The sequence below is a fragment of the Trichechus manatus genome, unplaced genomic scaffold (assembly GCF_000243295.1).
Source record: "Trichechus manatus latirostris isolate Lorelei unplaced genomic scaffold, TriManLat1.0 scaffold00019, whole genome shotgun sequence".
Lineage (NCBI taxonomy): Eukaryota > Metazoa > Chordata > Mammalia > Sirenia > Trichechidae > Trichechus > Trichechus manatus.
Window position 1 is genome coordinate 5,005,643 of NW_004443955.1, and position 17,236 is coordinate 5,022,878.

General features: G+C 39.8%; 1 pseudogene; it reads right to left on the minus strand.

Annotated features, from left to right (window-relative positions):
• Window positions 1-5,891: 5,891 nt before the first annotated feature.
• The window catches only part of LOC101360564 (actin-related protein 2/3 complex subunit 2 pseudogene), a 46,548-nt pseudogene continuing 35,203 nt past the window's right edge, over window positions 5,892-17,236 (minus strand).

Consider the following 17,236-nt stretch of genomic DNA (forward strand, 5'->3'; position numbering starts at 1 on the left):
CACAAAAACTAACTCAAAATGGATCAAAGACCTAAATATAAAATTTAAAGCAATAAAGATCATGGAAGAAAGAATAGGGACAACTCTAGGAGCCTTAATACCTGGCATAAACAGAATACAAACCATAAAGAGAGACTAGATAACTGGGAGCTCCTAAAAATCAAACACTTATCCCCATCAAAAGACTTCATCAAAAGAGTCAAAAGACAACCTACAGACTGGGACAAAATTTTTGGCTATGATAAATCCAATCAGCAACTAATCTCTAAAATCTACAAGATACTGCAAAACCTCAACAGCAAAAACACAAATAACCCAATTAAAAAATGAGCAAAGGATATGAACAAGCACTTCACCAAAGATATTCAGGCAGCTAACAGACACATGAAGAAATGCTCACTATCATTAGTCATTAGAGAAATGCAAATCAAAACTACAATGAGATACCATCTCACCCCAACAAGGCTAACATTAATCAAAAAAACACACAATAATAAATGCTGGAGAGGTTGTGGAGAGACTGGAACACTTGTACACTGTTGGTGGGAATGTCAAATGGTACAACCACTTTGGAAATCAATTTGGCGCTTCCTTAAAAAGCTAGAAATAGAAGTACCATACAAGCCAGCAATCCCACTCCTTGGAATATATCCTAGACAAATAGAAGCCATCACACAAATAGATATATACACACTCATGTTCATTGCAGCACTGTTCATGATAGCAGAAAGATGGAAACAACCTAGATACCTATCAACAGACGAATAGATAAACAAATGATGGCATATCCACACAATGGAATACTACACAATGATAAAGAACAACTATGAAGCCGTGAAACAACAAATATTGTATAAGACCACTATTATAAGAACTCAAGAAAAGGTTTAAACACAGAAGAAAACATTCTTTGATGGTTATGATGGTGGAGAGGGATGGTGAGGGTTATTCACTAACTAGATAGTAGACAAGAATTATCTTAGGTGAAGGGAAGGACAGCACACACTACAGGGGAAGTCAGCACAACTGGACTAAATCAAAGCTAAGAAGTTTGCTGAACACAAACATTTCAAGGGACAGAGTAGCAGGGGCAGGGGTCTGGGGAGCACGCTTTCAGGGGACATCTAGGTCAATTGGCATAACAAATTTTATTAAGAAAATGGTCTGCATGCTACTTCCATGAGTGGCGTCTGGGGTCTTTAAAGCTAGCAAGCAGCCATCTAAGATGATCAATTGGTCCCTACCACCTGGAGTAAAGGAGAATGAAGAACATCAAAGACACAAGGAAAGTATTAGCCCAAGAGACGGAAAGGGCTACATAGACCAGAGACTTCATCAGCCTGAGACTAGAAGAACTGGATGGTGCCCGGCTACCACCAATGACTGCCCTGATAGTGAACACAACAGAGAGTCCCTGATGGAGCAGGGGAAGGGTGGAGGCAGAACTCAAATTCTAGTAAAAAGACCAGACTTAATGGTCTGACTGAGACTGGAGGAACCCCAGAAAACATGTCCTCTGGACTCTCTGTCAACCCAGAACTGAAACCATCTCTTCAGACAAAGGTTGGACTGGACTGTGGGACATAAAATGATACTCGTGAAGAGTGTGCTTCTTAGCTCAAGGATACATGAGACTAAATGGGCAGCTTCTTTCCAGAGGTGAGATGAGAAGGCAGAGAGGGTTAGGGGCTGGTTGAATGGACACGGGAAATCAGGAGTGGAAAGGAGGAGTGTGCTGTCACAGTACAGGGAGAGTAATTAGGGTTACATAACAATGTATGCATAAGTTTTTGTATGAGAGACTAACTTGAAATGCAAACTTTCACTTAAACTATAGCAATAAAAAAATAAAAATAAAAAACAGCCCAAGTGTCAACTCCCAAGACCCTGTGAAGGGAGTAGTCTGTAATGCCCTGACATGTGTCTGCCTGTGTCTGAGCCCTGTACTGTGACAATGCCCATTAACTCTTGCCTCTGAGCCACAGTCACAAAATGCATCCTCAAAGAGAGGGAGGTGTGTGGGTGGCACTGTGTATCCCCAAGATCCATTATCAGTGGGTCAAATACAGTGCCTATTTATATTTATATTTTCATACATTCATTCACTCATGAAATATTTATTGTGCACCTACTGGGTCCCAGGCATTGCTCTGGGTACTTGAGATTACCAGTAGAAAAAAATAGATAAAAATCTCTGCCCTCTCACATCTATTTCTTGTGAGGGAAAGGCAGATAGTAAATTATAGAGTATGTTGAAGGTGGTGAGTACTTTAAAAAAAATTAGACCAAGATAAGGCTGATCCAGAGTAGCTGTCTCAGCAGGGGGCACTAGGGAGCAGAACTTACATGTGATGGTTTTTGTGTCAGCTTGGCTGGGCGGTGATTCTCAGAGTTTCGGCAGTCATATATTGTTGTGACCACTTCCCTGTTGAGATTTGATATGTGATTACCCCCATGATAGGATCTGCTGTGAGTAGCCAATTGTCTGAAAAGGAGTTTCCTTGGGTGTGTGATCTGTATCGAATATAAGTGGACATTCTGGCAAGGCTCAGGGGCTTTTTGCTCATGATGGATCCTGCAGCTGGCTCCTTTTTGTCTGACCTCTGATTCTTGTGACTTGAGCTACCAGCTTACCTACAGTCTTGCCTGCTGATCTTGGTATTCATCAATCTTTGCAGCTTGTGAGCAAGAGCCTTGTTCTCTGACCTACCAATCTTAGGTTCACCAGCTCCTGCAGCGATGTGAATCAGGAGAAGCCTCTATCCTGACCCACGGACTTGGGATATTCCAGCCTCTACAACCATATGAGCTATTTCCTCGATATAAATCTGTCTATATATTTATACGCTTTACTGGTTTGGCTTCTCTAGAGAACCGAGCCTAAGACACTAAACTACCCCTCAGTGTTGATGGATTTCCCATCAGACAATCACACAATTTAATGAATGGATGTGTTGGTCTAATACATCTCCAACTCAGAACCCCACAGGTCCAGTCCAAGGTCACATCCACACTTTTTTGTATGCATCTAAATCTCCCTGGTTTGGAAAGCAAGACCTCTCCAAGGGATTTAATGCAAGGTACCAATGATACCCACCAACCTAAGTGGGCAGGAAAGTGTGGGCAGGAGAGAATTGTCAAGGAAAATGTTATAGGGAAGTACCTCTGGACCCAGTCCTTGAAAGGTGAGTCATGTGTGGAACAAGGGAGAGCAGAGCGTTCTGGCAAAGAAAACACTTGCGGCCATCCTTCATTCTTTGTCTGTCTTCCCTCCAAGCTTCCTCAGAGCATGGTCTGTGTCTAGTAGGCTCACTCCTTCCTTATCCCTGGCACACGCAGAAGGGTATTCAGTCCTAAATAAATAGTTATTAGAGGAAGAAACATAAAAAATACCCTTTTCATTTGGGGGCTGTGGCTAGTCTAGTATAGCTGAGGCACAGAAGCCTGAGAAGCCACAGGAAGAGATGAAGTTAGAAGTTCAGTAGAAATCAAACCATGAAACACCCTGCCTGACAGAATTAGGAGACTGGACTGCACTGAATGGAGGATGGGGAATCTCAGAGTATTTTAAAAAAGAGAGGACACATGGTTGACTTTGTATCTTAGAAAGATTGCTCTGCAAGCGGTGTGGAGGAGACCAGGATATAAAGATGGAGAGAGTTGGAATAGGGTGGGGAAGTTGGAAAAGGGCGGCCAGCCCAAGGGAGCAGTGGTGGGAACGTAGATCTGGGGCAGAAATGCGTCCATGCTGTTTAAAGATACATTGTCCCACCTAGAGAATCATGACTGCACTTTGAAAGCACTTTTTTGTCCATCTTTAGTGGCATTCCCCCAGTTAAACATTTTTTTCAACACCAGTTTGGCAAACATATATTAACATCTTTCCAGTTGTCTCTAAAACGTTTGTCTACAGTTCATTGGCTTTTCTTTTTTATTTTAAAACACGGATACAGCCAAATTCACACATTGTGTTTGGTTGTTACATCTGTATAGTCTCTTCTAATCATGACGTTAAAGAAGACATTTTGAAGAGCCCAGGGCAATTGTCTAATGGAATGTGTGCATCTGGATTTGTATGGTTGTGCCATTTGTGATATCGTTTAGTTTGGTGCTTTATCCCCCATACTTTCTGAAAACTTGAAGTCAGACTTAAAGGTGCAGTTAGATTTAGTGTGCTTTTTTTGTTTTTTGTTGTTTTTTTTTTTATCAAGAATACGTCTACCTGACTATTTAAAATATTTCCTAAGCTTTAAAATCATTCCAAATTGAGTTTAATATTTTCGGAAATACCATGAAGTCATTTTGTAACTGTACTAAAGGGATTTCCTCATTCCTTCATCTTTGCCTGAATGTCAGCAATGTGGTAAGTTACTAAGTAATGCCTGAATGCCAGTACTGTTCATCTTGTTGCTAATTTGCATTTAAAGATGCTCTTGGATCAGAATTATCTAGGCCCTTCAGTTTAGCACTTTGGCTCCTTGAGTTTTCTTTAGCAATAAACACTAAAATGAAAGAAATTTTCAGAAACCTCTTCTTACCTCTTTCCGCATGGAGAATTTTCTTTCTTATTTGAAGAAGCAAAATCGAAGCCCATACAAAACTCTTCCTTTTCTTCTACTATTGCAATAAACAGTACTATTACATGAAAATTAATTTCCTCCAAACTAATAAAAACCAATAAGAACAAGGGGAGTTTCCACAGTGGCATATTGAACTGGTTTGTAACAGTGGCAAGGTAACAGTTCTTTAAAGATGATACAGGGTTCAAGTCCCTGGACGGTGCAAACAGTTAACATGCTTGGCTGCTAACTGAAAGCTTGAAAGTTTAACTCCACCCAGAGGCCCCTCACAGGAAAGGCATGGTGATCTACTCCCAAAAAATCATCCGTATAGAGCATAGTTCTACTCTGAGGCACATGAGTTGCCTTAAACTGGAGTGGACTGCACAGCACCTGGCTTTGTGGAAAGATGACACAAACGTATCTACCACAAAGGTATCCTTGAGTGACTGCAGGCAGCCCAAATGCCCTGGCTTCACAAAGAATCAATGCTGTTCCCTTCTAGAGTCAACTCTTGTACTGGTAGAGAACGGTTTAATGTATAAAAGTCCAAATTACTCATAACTTTTAAATAAGATAAATATAAAATATGGGGAAAATTTTGTATGTAATAACAAAGGAACCACAAGGACAAGCCACACTCTTCATTTAAGGCCACTTTTTTCTTCAAGCAGATAGAACATATGAAGCAGCTGCTTGCTCTCAGTTTCCAAAACCATCAGCTCAGTGAGCCCATGCATAATCCTCACTAGGACTCATGAGAACACTTCCAAAGTGGAACTGGTCTGCAGGGAATATTCCAGGCAAATGCATAGTGAATTATAAGAACCAATATAGCAAATGACAAGAACATTCATCAAAGCTGCCAGATCCAGCAAGGTACAGTTTTTTGTTTTTTGTTTTTATGCTAGAAAGATTTTCTTTATTAATGACCCTAACTTTATTTCTTTAGATAGAGGAGTTTTGAGCTCAAATACTTCGGAGAAAACAAGTTAAGATTGTATTATACTGCAACTCATTACCAGTAACATATTGTGAAGCAAAACAGCTTGGAAAAAAGAATGGAAGGGAAGGGGAGTGAAGGAGAGAAGATAAAGAAAAGGAATTAAGTTGATCAAGTAGAATTATTCTTTTTTTTTTTTTTTTAATTCTTAGGAAATATGAAGTCCTTGCAAGCACAGCTCATTTCTGCAGATTATTTTCCAAACGTGTACAAAATGGAACCAAAACAGAGAATGCCTTAAGAACCTGAAAAGACACAACATTAAAAGTTATGATTATCTAGTAGCAAGTGTTCCAGCCTTCAGTTGACAGCTGCTTCCTCCTCCTGCGTCCAAGAGTTAGTGGAATGAAAATGTCTTTCCTGTGATTGTTTTAATTTCTTTTTTCTGGGCATCTGGGCATGTACGGTTCAGCACCTTGAGGAAGTCGGATGTTTTCACCCGAGTAAGTATGTGAATACAGGCCTTAGAGCACTAGATGCGGTAGTGCAAGTAGTCCCGAAAAGTATGGATTGGCTTGATGGTGTTGTCTCAGGCCCTGGTGTTGGTGTGGCAAGGGATCTGTACGAAGGTGATATAGCCAATGTTGTCGCCCACAGAGGCATCAGTGTCTTTCAGCTCAAGAGGAGGTTCCCTGTGGCTAAAGAAGACCTGTGGGCTGGCTCTTTGTCCTTCTTTGAATTCCTGCATAAATACATTTCCAATGTCCACATCATCATCATCTTTAAACACTGTGCTGAAGACTACCATGACTCTGTCCGTTTTAGACTCAACATACGTGATCTCATCATCCCTATAATGAATAACTGCCTTTTCAGAAGTAGATCACCAGGCCTTTCTTCTGAGGTGTGTCTGGGTGGACTTGAACCTCCAACCTTTCAGTTAGCAGCCAAACCATTAACTCTTTGCACCAGTACCACCACCCTTTGCACCCAGGGACTCCATGTGCCTGATAACCAAAAAAACCAAAGCTGGTGCCGTTGAGTTGACTCCAACTCATAGCGACCCTATAAGACAGAGTAGAACTGCCCTATAGGGTTTCCAAGGAGTGGCTGGTGGATTCGAACTGCTGACCTTTTGATTAGCAACCATAGCTCTTAACCACTGCAACACCAGGGCTCCTATGTGCCTGATAGGAGATCAATAATTCACTCTGGAAACTAGAGCTTCCCCCAGCTCTGGCCCCATCTGAATATCTGGGGTCTGGAACACTCTCCAGAGAGAGACAAAACACATATTTGAGATTAATATCAGAAATCACCCAACAGACCCCTGGAAACTGAAAAGAACAGTGACTACAACAGAAATTACTTCAACGTGGGTAGAATTTTCTTCTGAGGCAGCATGATATCACAAATATATCTCCCTCCTCTGCAGTTCTCATTTGCATTCCATTTCTCGCCACGTGGGCAACAGCTGGAGTGCCTTGAAGGCCTTGCTCATACAGAGGCTGCAAACCCAGCAGGCCCATGGACAGCCCCCACCCCATTTTTGTCATATATAATCAATAACAGACAGCTAGATGGACCCGCATCTCTTTTCAACAAAGTTAGACATGCTTCTGCCTAAATGTTTCTTCTCCTCTCGGCAAGGTCTGTCACCTCCCACATCCCACACAGCCTTGATAGCCATCATAGTGGAAGGTTCAAGTCCAAGGAACACCCGCCAAAGAAGGCAAGTCTACATGTATGTCGCTGTGTTCCTTGTGTTCAAGGAAGGCCGATAGAGACAGATGGGCTGGGTCACGCTTCCTTCACCTTAGGAGCTAGGTCCCCATCTGACTATTTCCTTCCACAATCCTCAAGCAACAGCCCAACCGCTCACTCAGACATATGCCTCTTGTCCCTTCACCGTATGAACTGAACACATGGCCGTTCTCCATGTTCACTGCCGAGGTCATTCATCTGGTATTGTTACCAGAGTTGCAAGCTCCTGAAAGAGTCTTTGTGTGGAAAATGAGGCATGTAATTGGACACTTTAGAAATTTGTTCATAATCTGACTTAAATTGTCTTTGAATATTATCTCAGTGGCCATTTAGGTTATAGTTCTTCTTGAACTTGGAAATGTAGTGCTGGGTTTCTCAGCAAGCTCAGGTTTACAAAAAAGTGATCTTTGCTTTTTTCATCCATTTGTACATTCTTTCATTTGCTTACTTATTTCATTCTCTGGTTTATCTTTCTCAGGGAGGTGATAGCCGGGCTTTGGGATCCACACTGCTATGCAGCCCAAGCCTCAGCCCAGATAATGAGTGTGCTGGAAGGGTATCTCCAAAAAAATCTGCAGTACTTCCCTACGAATCATGGCCCATTAACTTATGACTGCTTTTGGAACTTTCTGAGACACACATAGAGGCTTATACACACAGCTATATTTTAAAAATGAAAAAATAAACAGTAGGTTTCTTTCTATTTAATGTGTTTCATAAATTTGACTTTGGAGCCACATAAATTAAAAAAATATATATCCTAAAAATCAAAAGCAAAATGAAACAAACCACATAATTAGGCAGTCAGATTATTGGGGATTTATAGGTACTGATATTCTGAGACTCGTGTATGCTGTGGAAAAAAGCAAATTAGTAGTCATTTTACAAAGAAAAAGGGTATAGTGTTGAATTTGAATTGGAAGCATCTGTATGAATCCATGATGTATATCTTTAAGGGGGAAAAAACATATTTCTTACTTCTGTCTCCTGAAAGGGCACAGAAATAATGACAAACCAATAGCCAAGAGCAGCACTTTTAGTGCCCAGATTGTGCTCTCTAAATACCACTTCCCAAAGAAAGGAATCAGGGCTCATTAGAGAAATAGCTTTTACAATTCTGGAGTAGGAAATGTTACAGAGCAATTCAAATTATTTTGTATTTGTTGAGTTAGTTTGTGGTTATTAAGAAATTGGTCAATTTCATCTAAGTAGTGAAATGTATCTGTCTAGAGTTGTTGGTAGTATTCCCTTGTTGTTAGCAGCTGTCAAGTTAGCCCCTAAATCATGGTGACCCCATGTACAATGGAACAAAACACTGCCCAGTCCTGTGCCATCTCCATGATTGGTTGTGGATCAGATCATTGTGATCTATACTATTTTTTCATTAGTTGATTTTAAGAACTAGATTACCAGGCCTTTATTCCTAGTCCATCTTAGTCCGGAAGCTCCCCTGAAACCTGGTCAGCATCATAGCAACACCCAAGTCTCTGCTGATAGATGTGTGGTGGTTTGAATGATGTTCTTCGGCTGGGAATCAAATCTGAGTCTCCTTCATGGAAGCAAGAATTCTACCACTGAACCACCAATTCCCTTATAATCTTTTTAAGGACTACAGAGTCTACACTGGTAACCTCTGTTACATTCCTGATATTGGTAATTCACGTCTTCTCTCTTTTTTTCTTTGTCTGTCTTGCAAAATGATTGCCGATTTTATTGATCTTTTCAAAAGATCAGGGTTTTGTTTTGCTGATTTTCTCTATTTTCTATTTCATTGATGTCTGTTCTTATCTTTATTATTTCTTTCCTTCTACTTGTTTTGGGTTTATTTTTCTTTTCTTTTTCTAATTTCTTGAGGTAGGAACTTAGATTACTAATTTGATACTTGATTTTCATTAAGATTTCATTTTTCTCTTTTCTAAAATGAGCACTTAATGTTATATACATCCACTCCCAATGCTGCTATACCTGAATTCCACAAATTTTGATGTGTTGTATTTTTAATTTTCATTCAGTTCAGTGTAACTTGTGATTTCTTTTGAGACTTCTTTTTTGACTATGGAATATTTAGAAGTACAATATTTAGTTCCAAGTGTTTGGAGATTTTTTTTTTTTCTGTTATCTTTCTGTTACTAATTTCTACTTTGTTTTAACTGTGGTCAGAGAACATACTCTGTATGATTTCAATTCTTATAAAATTTTGAGGTTTGTTTTATTACACAAGATATGATCAACCTTGGTATATGTTCCATATCCACTTGGAAAAAAATGTGCTTTCTGCTGTTACTAGGTGGATTGTTCTATAATTGTTGATTAGACCCTGTTGTTTTCTATATTTTTCCTGATTTTCTAGTTGTTCTATCAGTTGTTGAGAGGGTAGTGTTGAAATCTCCAAATATAAATGTGAATTTGCCTACGTTTCTTCAGTTCTATCACTTTGTGCTTCACATATTTTGCAAATCTCTTTTTTGATGCACACACATTTAGGACTGCTGTATCTTCATGATGGATTGACCCTTTCATCATTATATAATGTCCCTTTGTGTCCTTGGTAACTTTTTTTGCACTGAAGTCTATTGTCTAGGAGGTCTAAAAACGTGAGACTTTTGATCTAAAGTAAAATGGCTGGGCTAACTCGGGGGTCTCTCTCCACTTCAGCTATTTTGAGCAGCAATGCTTGCCCTTTGTGCTGATTTGATGTGTACCTAAGGAATTGGGTCTGTAACTAAGGAAATGTTTTTCTCTGTAGTTAAACTAACAGGATGCCAAAACAATGCCCCCAGGCCCCTGACACCAATAAGTAATCAGTAGTCTTTTGTATAACATATTCTCAGGAAATATTTTTGCCTAAACAAGCTATTACAACTGCCTGGTCTGGGAAAATATGACATGTAATCATCTTGTGATCACACTGTCATCACTTTTGTAACTACCTTGCAAGTACGTACTTCTGCAGTTATACGTCCTGACCAATTCCTCTTGCCCACATATACCTTAAAAACCAATCACATAAAAGCCCCCACTTTGAGATGTCCCACCTCTAACTTCCCTAATTGCTAACTAGTGAATAAAAATATTGTACTCTAAGTTCCTGGTACAGCCCTATGATAGGGTCACTGTGCCAGTCAGTCCTTGAATTCATTGGTTTAACTTTGTTGGTGCCAGTGTCTCTCAAGTTTAAACTTTTATACGCTTTCAATAAATCTCTTTACTTCTACTTTAACAGAGTTGGAGTTTTTACTCTAGGACATTCTTTGGTGTAGTCGGCAGGATTTGAAGTCGTTTCATCTTCTGCAACTCTGAGAAACCAAGGACTGGAGCTCTTTGAGCTCTCCATCTCCACAGAGTCCTGGGGATCACTTGAAGGTGAGCCCTCTCAAATCCTGGACCTCCACTTAATCTCATTGTAGGTTTAATCAAGATTTATTATTAAGCTTCCTCTCTCTTCTCTTTGCTTTCATTTATGTTTGTCCTCTGAATGTGCTGGATGAGCCATCAAGGAGATAAGGTGAGATCTGAAACTCAAGGAAAGTGAAGAAGGAACAAGTGCTAAGGAAAGTAGTTTCAGGAATCTATAAGACATGATAAAATGTGACCGCAGGGCAGACAAGAAGCCCAGTGTAAAATGATATTTCACGAATTATAGAGCTTTGTCGATTCCTATTGTTATGCCTGGTAATGGCCTGGTAATGGGTCTATGAAAGAAAGAAACAAGGAAACAGTGGTAAACAGGAATTTTGTTGTTGTTGTTGTTGTTACCTAAGTCAAATTCATTCCTGAAAACATTTTTGACAGGACTTTCCAGAAAGTGAAAGGCCATATAATTGCTTTAAATTAAAAAAATAGTAATTCATTCCTAGCCATATCCCAAAACTCCAGCTGATTTCCCTACATATTACAAAAAACACTTTTTAACACATACATAACAACTCATCATGGATTTCTGCATAATGTGTGGCATTTACAAAACCAAGTAGTTAATAAGTAACACTTATAGTCTCACTAATGAGTATGTTTGTGAACACTGCGCATTAACCCTATCTGTTTCAAATATAGATTACATTTTCTTCCTGCGCCACAATAAACATGCATTTAATGTAAAAACATAATGAAACAATGTATTAAAGATACATAATGAATGAAATATCACTTGGCAGAACAAAATAAACAAGACAATTTAAAAAAATTGATTAGTTCCTGATTTGCTATTCCGTTTCCAGTCATGACAAAGTAGCTGATATTAACCCTATCCTCCTGTTTTAAATAACCATAAAAGCTGGACAAAACATATAAAATAACTGGATATGCAAAGCTATACTCCTTGAAAGAAGGGAAGCACACTAGGTAAGCCTACAGTAACCTGTTTTACTCTGAGTGCATTTTCCAAACGAAAGCACAGAGAAATAGAACCCAAGCAGAGAGCAGTAGTCCCACTGGGTCAAAGAAATAGATCAAACTGTTAAACTGCTAAGGCAGGTGGGATGGTGGGTGTCTTAGTTTGGGTTCTCTAAAGGAGCAAAGGAACTGTAGTGGCACAGTGGTTAAGAGCTAGGGCTGCTAACCAAAACGTTGGCAGTTCGAATCCACCAACTGCTCCTTGGAAACCCTATGGGGAAGTTCTACTGTGTCCCATGGGTTCACTATGAGTGAGAATTGACTCAATGACGATGGATTTGTTTTTGTTTTTGTTTAGAGGAGCAAAACCAGTGACACTCACATATATAGAGAGACAGACAGAGAGATTTACTTCAAGGGATTGACTCACACAATTGTGGGGTTGGCAGGTCCAAAATCCACAGGTTAGGCAGCAGGCCAATGACTTCTGCAGGCTTATATCTCAAGATTTGTAGGTCAGGTGAAAAGAAGACTGCAAGGTCAAAAGAGAGAGAGCTCTGCCAGAATAACCATTTATATTCTGGAGGCAGACCACACCAAAGGAAACTCATCTTTCAATTGATTGGTTGACCACATCAGATCACATCATGACAAGGAATTACATTACATTACATTGCATTACATTACATTACATTATGGAACACCAACCAGTCTAGTGGCTGGCCAACCACAGGGAATCATAGCCTAGACAATCTGACACATAAAATTAACCTTCACAGTGGGGAAGGGTGCTGGAGAGGAGGGAGCCTCTGAGAAAGACCACCCAAAAATCTGGATAAACATGTGCTTTGTGTCCTTGACCTAGTCTGAATCTGCACAGGTGCAGATTGAGACTTTAGGAGACCTAGCAGAGAACAGCTGCTGGGAGGAAGAATGTGAGGCAGAGATTTCACAGATACTACAGCACTGGAGACACATGGGAATTCCAACACAGCCAGAGTTGAGATACTTTGCTGAAATACCAGGCATTCAGTGAGGACTGAGGAAAGACCATACTTAGTAATAAGTCAATATCCTATTGTCCTAGAAATAAGAGCTACATTCCAAGACTAAAGAAAAAACTGCAATATAACAACCTTAAAAAAGCCTAAAACCAAGTCCTGACAGGATCAAGAAGAAAATAGTGAAAGTACCAGATATTGGGGTTAACAGCAAGGATATTGTGAGGTGTGGAACTCCCTTGCAGTAAACAGTTTGGTCTTTGGTTCTGGTTTCTGAGAGCTGGACTACACTTGGACTAGGTGTACTAGGCCAATAAGTGGGGGCTTACCAGACCAAGCGGGAGCATCTGGTGGCACGATGCTGACTAAACCTCAAGAAACATCACATAATCTATCATAGCCATGTAGTGAGGCTAATAAAGGCCTTGGAAGATGGAGGCTCAGTGGAGCTTCCTGGATGGTGAAGGCAAACGTCTGTAAACATGTCTCCTGGGGACATGGAAGCAATGTGCTGAGACCCCTCCTGGACCTCACCTTGTGTGTTTTGTATCCTTTTTTCTGCTAGATTAAAGGTAGCCCTTCCCCTGGAGTTTATGAGTCATTCCAACAGATTATCAGACCTCAGAAAAAGAGAAGGGGCCAGTACCCACTGACCTTGACCTGGGTGAATGGGGATGAGAGAGAGAAGGGCTACATGAAGCAGTTTGAGTTTGAAGTGACCAGTGAAGCTGAGATTTTCACAAGACGCAGCTGGAATGTGAAGTGGGATTTTTTGCAACAGAGGTGGATGTTGTCAGTCTCCCTGGACTGGCTTGATACAATCGACCTCTCTGAAGGGATTCACTTGAGTGGTCGTAACATTGAAAATTGGTGTCAGTAGAAGTGAGATTTGATGCAATGACTCCTGACTCACAGAAACATGGAGTTTTGGAAGAAGAAAGATAAACAGTTGAGGGATGAAAAACTTTTGGTTTCTGGATGGTTAGTCTGGCTGTTGATATCTCTAGCAGTGGAAATGAAAGTAAGAGATGAGCTGAGCTTGGATTCTGGGCAGCCCACAACTCTGGAGCAGTTAACAAAGGGAAAGGCGATGCTGAAGCAGCAGAAAGGAAGAAAGCTACACTGATTTCCATAAGAATAGTGAGGAAAGAAAAGCAACACCTGAGGTGGCTCAGGGTGAAGGTACAGCAGGTTAATCCAGATGATGATTGACAAGAGCCCAGGGACAAGCCAGGGATCTGAGGCCATATTCATATAATGGGTAAAATGGTTAAGGGGGTGGAGTGAAATTAGAAACTGTAATGTTTAAATGAGGATCGCTGGTTGTGCAATAGTTAAGCACTTGGCTGCTAACCGAAAGAAAGGTCAGCGGTTGAAATCCACCAGCCTTTCTGTGGGAACAGATGTAGCAGTCTGCTTCAGCAAAGATTTACAGCCTTGGAGACTCTGTGGGGCAGTTCTATTCTGTACTGTAGCATCACTATGAGTCAGAATTGACTCAATGGCAATGGGTTTGGCTTTTTGGTTTTAATATTTAAATAGTGAAGAGAAATTTGAAACTGAAATGTTTAAACAGGCTTGATGTAAATGGATGAAGAGAAATGTATAAAATTGGAGTCTTCGTTTCTTAGCGCTGCTGTAACAGAAAGTTTTTTGAGTACATGTTTCCTTAGTTTGTACAACAGAATTTTCCAAATCTTTCAGATTTCATCTTGCACAGTTCTTTTTTAAGTACATCTGTTACCTCCTGCATTCTACTGTAAGTGACAAGAAGAAACCATGTGGCATAGATCTTACATAGAAATCTCCTCAGCCAAATATCCAAGTTCATCACTTGCAAATTCTACCTTCCACCAAACATTCCAACATAATTCAGACAAGTTCTTTGCCAATACATAAAATATATTACCCGTCCTCTATTTTTCAATAACCTGTTCATCCTTTCTTTTTAAAGCTCACTAAAAACACATTTAATGTCCATGTTTCTAGCAACATTCTGTTTATGATGATAGAAGCTTTCATCACACTCTCAATTCTTTCTGAGCCCTCATCAGAATAGCCCTTAATGTCCATAATTCTACCAAATCTTTTAGAGGCAAATTAGTACCTTACTATGAAGTGCATCAGAATTTCTCCAGATTCTACACATTACCCAATTCCAAAACCACCTACAAATTTTAGGTATTTGTTAAAGCAGCACGCCACTCCAGGTACCAAATTCTTTCTTAATTTCTTAGTGCTGCTATAACAAAAATACTGCAAAACTTTAATGAAAAATATACTTCTTTTCTCACAGCTTAGGAGGCTAGAAGTTTGAATTCAGGGTGCTGCCTCTAGGGGAAGGCTTTCTCTGTCCACTCTGGGGGAAAATCCTTGTCTCAGCTTCTCTAATGTTCTTCTAGGCATTTCTTGGAGATCTCCATGTGGTATCTATCTTCTGTTTCTGCTTTCTTGCTTCTGTGCCTAATCTGCTCTTTTACATTTCAAAAGTGATTGGTTTAAGACACACCCTGCACTGATATGACCTCATTAACATAGCAAAGAAAACTGTAATCCCAAATGGGATTACATCCAGTGGTACAGAGGTTAGAATTTTCAACACATATTTCGGGGTCGGGGGGTGCACAATTCAATCCACCGCATTCCATGTTTTGGCCAAAAAAAATTTATGTCCTTCGCACATGCGAACACATTCACCCCATCAAAACCAGAATGATTAAATAAACTTGATGTAAAGTGGTTGCATGTGTCTGAATCTATTAAGAAATGAATCTTAGTTTGACTTAAGGAACATTTCCCCTACCAGGTATTGTAAACTCAGAAGGCATGTAAGCCACCCCTCAGTCAATAGTAATTGAATGTGCTAAAAGGGAACTAGTGAAAATTGTCCAAGCCCTCACCAGCTAGCAATTTACAATCGTCCTATGTGGAGCTTTGAGTCACTCAACGGCAATCAGTTTTTTTAGTTTTATGTGGAGCTTTAATTAGGGTTTATGCTGAAAACCTGTGAGTTACCCAGCTGTAATCACTGAGATTTGGGACGAGCGGAGTTACTCTCGAAAGGCAATTAGTAGATGGATATTGTACTTTGATTGAGAAGCTGATAAAAGAAGGTAAACAAGGTGTTGGCTTATTAAAGGGATACCTGTGTGGGGCACAGCTCTGTGGAAGATTGAGGGGTGCATTAAAGTAGGACATGTCAGTGCCCATCAGAAGAATTTCCTTCCAGGACAGGAATTAATGGAAGCTAGTGAGTAGATATCCTGGAATGCTCACATGAGGGGACCACCTGAATCAACAAGATGAGTGGAAGTGGGAGAAGTGTAGAAAAGGACTGAGTCTCAGCATGTTTCTATTGTATCGTCTGAGGCACAGGATGCTACTGGTAGGCCCAGGAAGCTGCACTTGCCCTGGACTGGAGATTGTCAATCCAGTGATGGATGCAGACACTCAGAGTTCTAACCAGAAGATTCTTCAGACTAAAAAAAAAAAGATTGTTTGTCTTTTTGTTGTGGTGTTACAGTAGCTTGTAGATTTTAGATCAGACCCTTATCGAATATGTTGTAGGCAAAATTTTTTTCCCAGTCTGTAGGTTCTCTTTTTACACTTTAGGTGAAGTCTTTTGATGAGCGTAAGTGTTTGATTTTTAGGAGCTCCCAGTTATCCAGTTTCTCTTCTGGTGTTTGTGCATTGTTAGTTATGGTTTGTATACTATTTATGTCATGTATTAGGGCTCTTAGCCTTGTCCCCATTTTTTTCTTCCATGATCTTTATTGTTTTAGATTTTATATTTAGGTCTTTGACACATTTGAGTTAGTTTTTGTGCATGGTGTGAGGTATGAGTCCTGTTTCATTTTTTTTCAGATGGATATCCAGTTATGCCACCACCATTTGTTAAAGAGAATGTCTTTTCTCCATTTAATGGACTTTGGGTCTTTGTCAAATATCAGCTGTTCATAGGTGGATGAATTTACATCTGGGTTCTCAATTCTGTTACATTGGCCTATTTGACCTATTTATCTGTTGTTGTGCAACTACCAGCATGTTTTGACTACTGTGGCAGTACAGTAGGTTCTAAAATCAGGTAGTGTGATGCCTCCCACTTTGTTCTTCTTTTTGAGTAGTGATTTACTTATCTGGGGCCTCTTCCCTTTCCATATGATGTTGGTGATTTGTTTCTCCATCTTGTTAAAAAATGCTGTTGGAATTTGGATTGGAATTGCTTTGCATCTGTAGATGGCTTTGAGTACAAATGACATTTTCACAATGCTGAGTCTTCCCATCCATGAGCATGATATGTTTTTCCACTTATATAGGTCTCTTTTGGTTTCTTGCAGTAGTGTTTTTTTATAGGTCTTTTACGTCTCTAGTTAGATTTATTCCTAAGTGCTTTATCTTCTTGGGGGCTATTGTAAATGGTATTGATTTTGTGATTTCCTTTTCAAAGTTCTCTTTGCTGATGTAGAAGAATCCTACTGATTTTTATATGTTTATCTTGTATCCTGATACTTTGCTGAAATCTTCTATTAGTTGCAGTAGTTTTCTTGTGGATTCTTTGGAGTTTTCTGTGTATAAGATCATATCATCTGTAAATAGAGATACTTTTATTTCTTCCTTACCAATTTGGATGCCTTTTA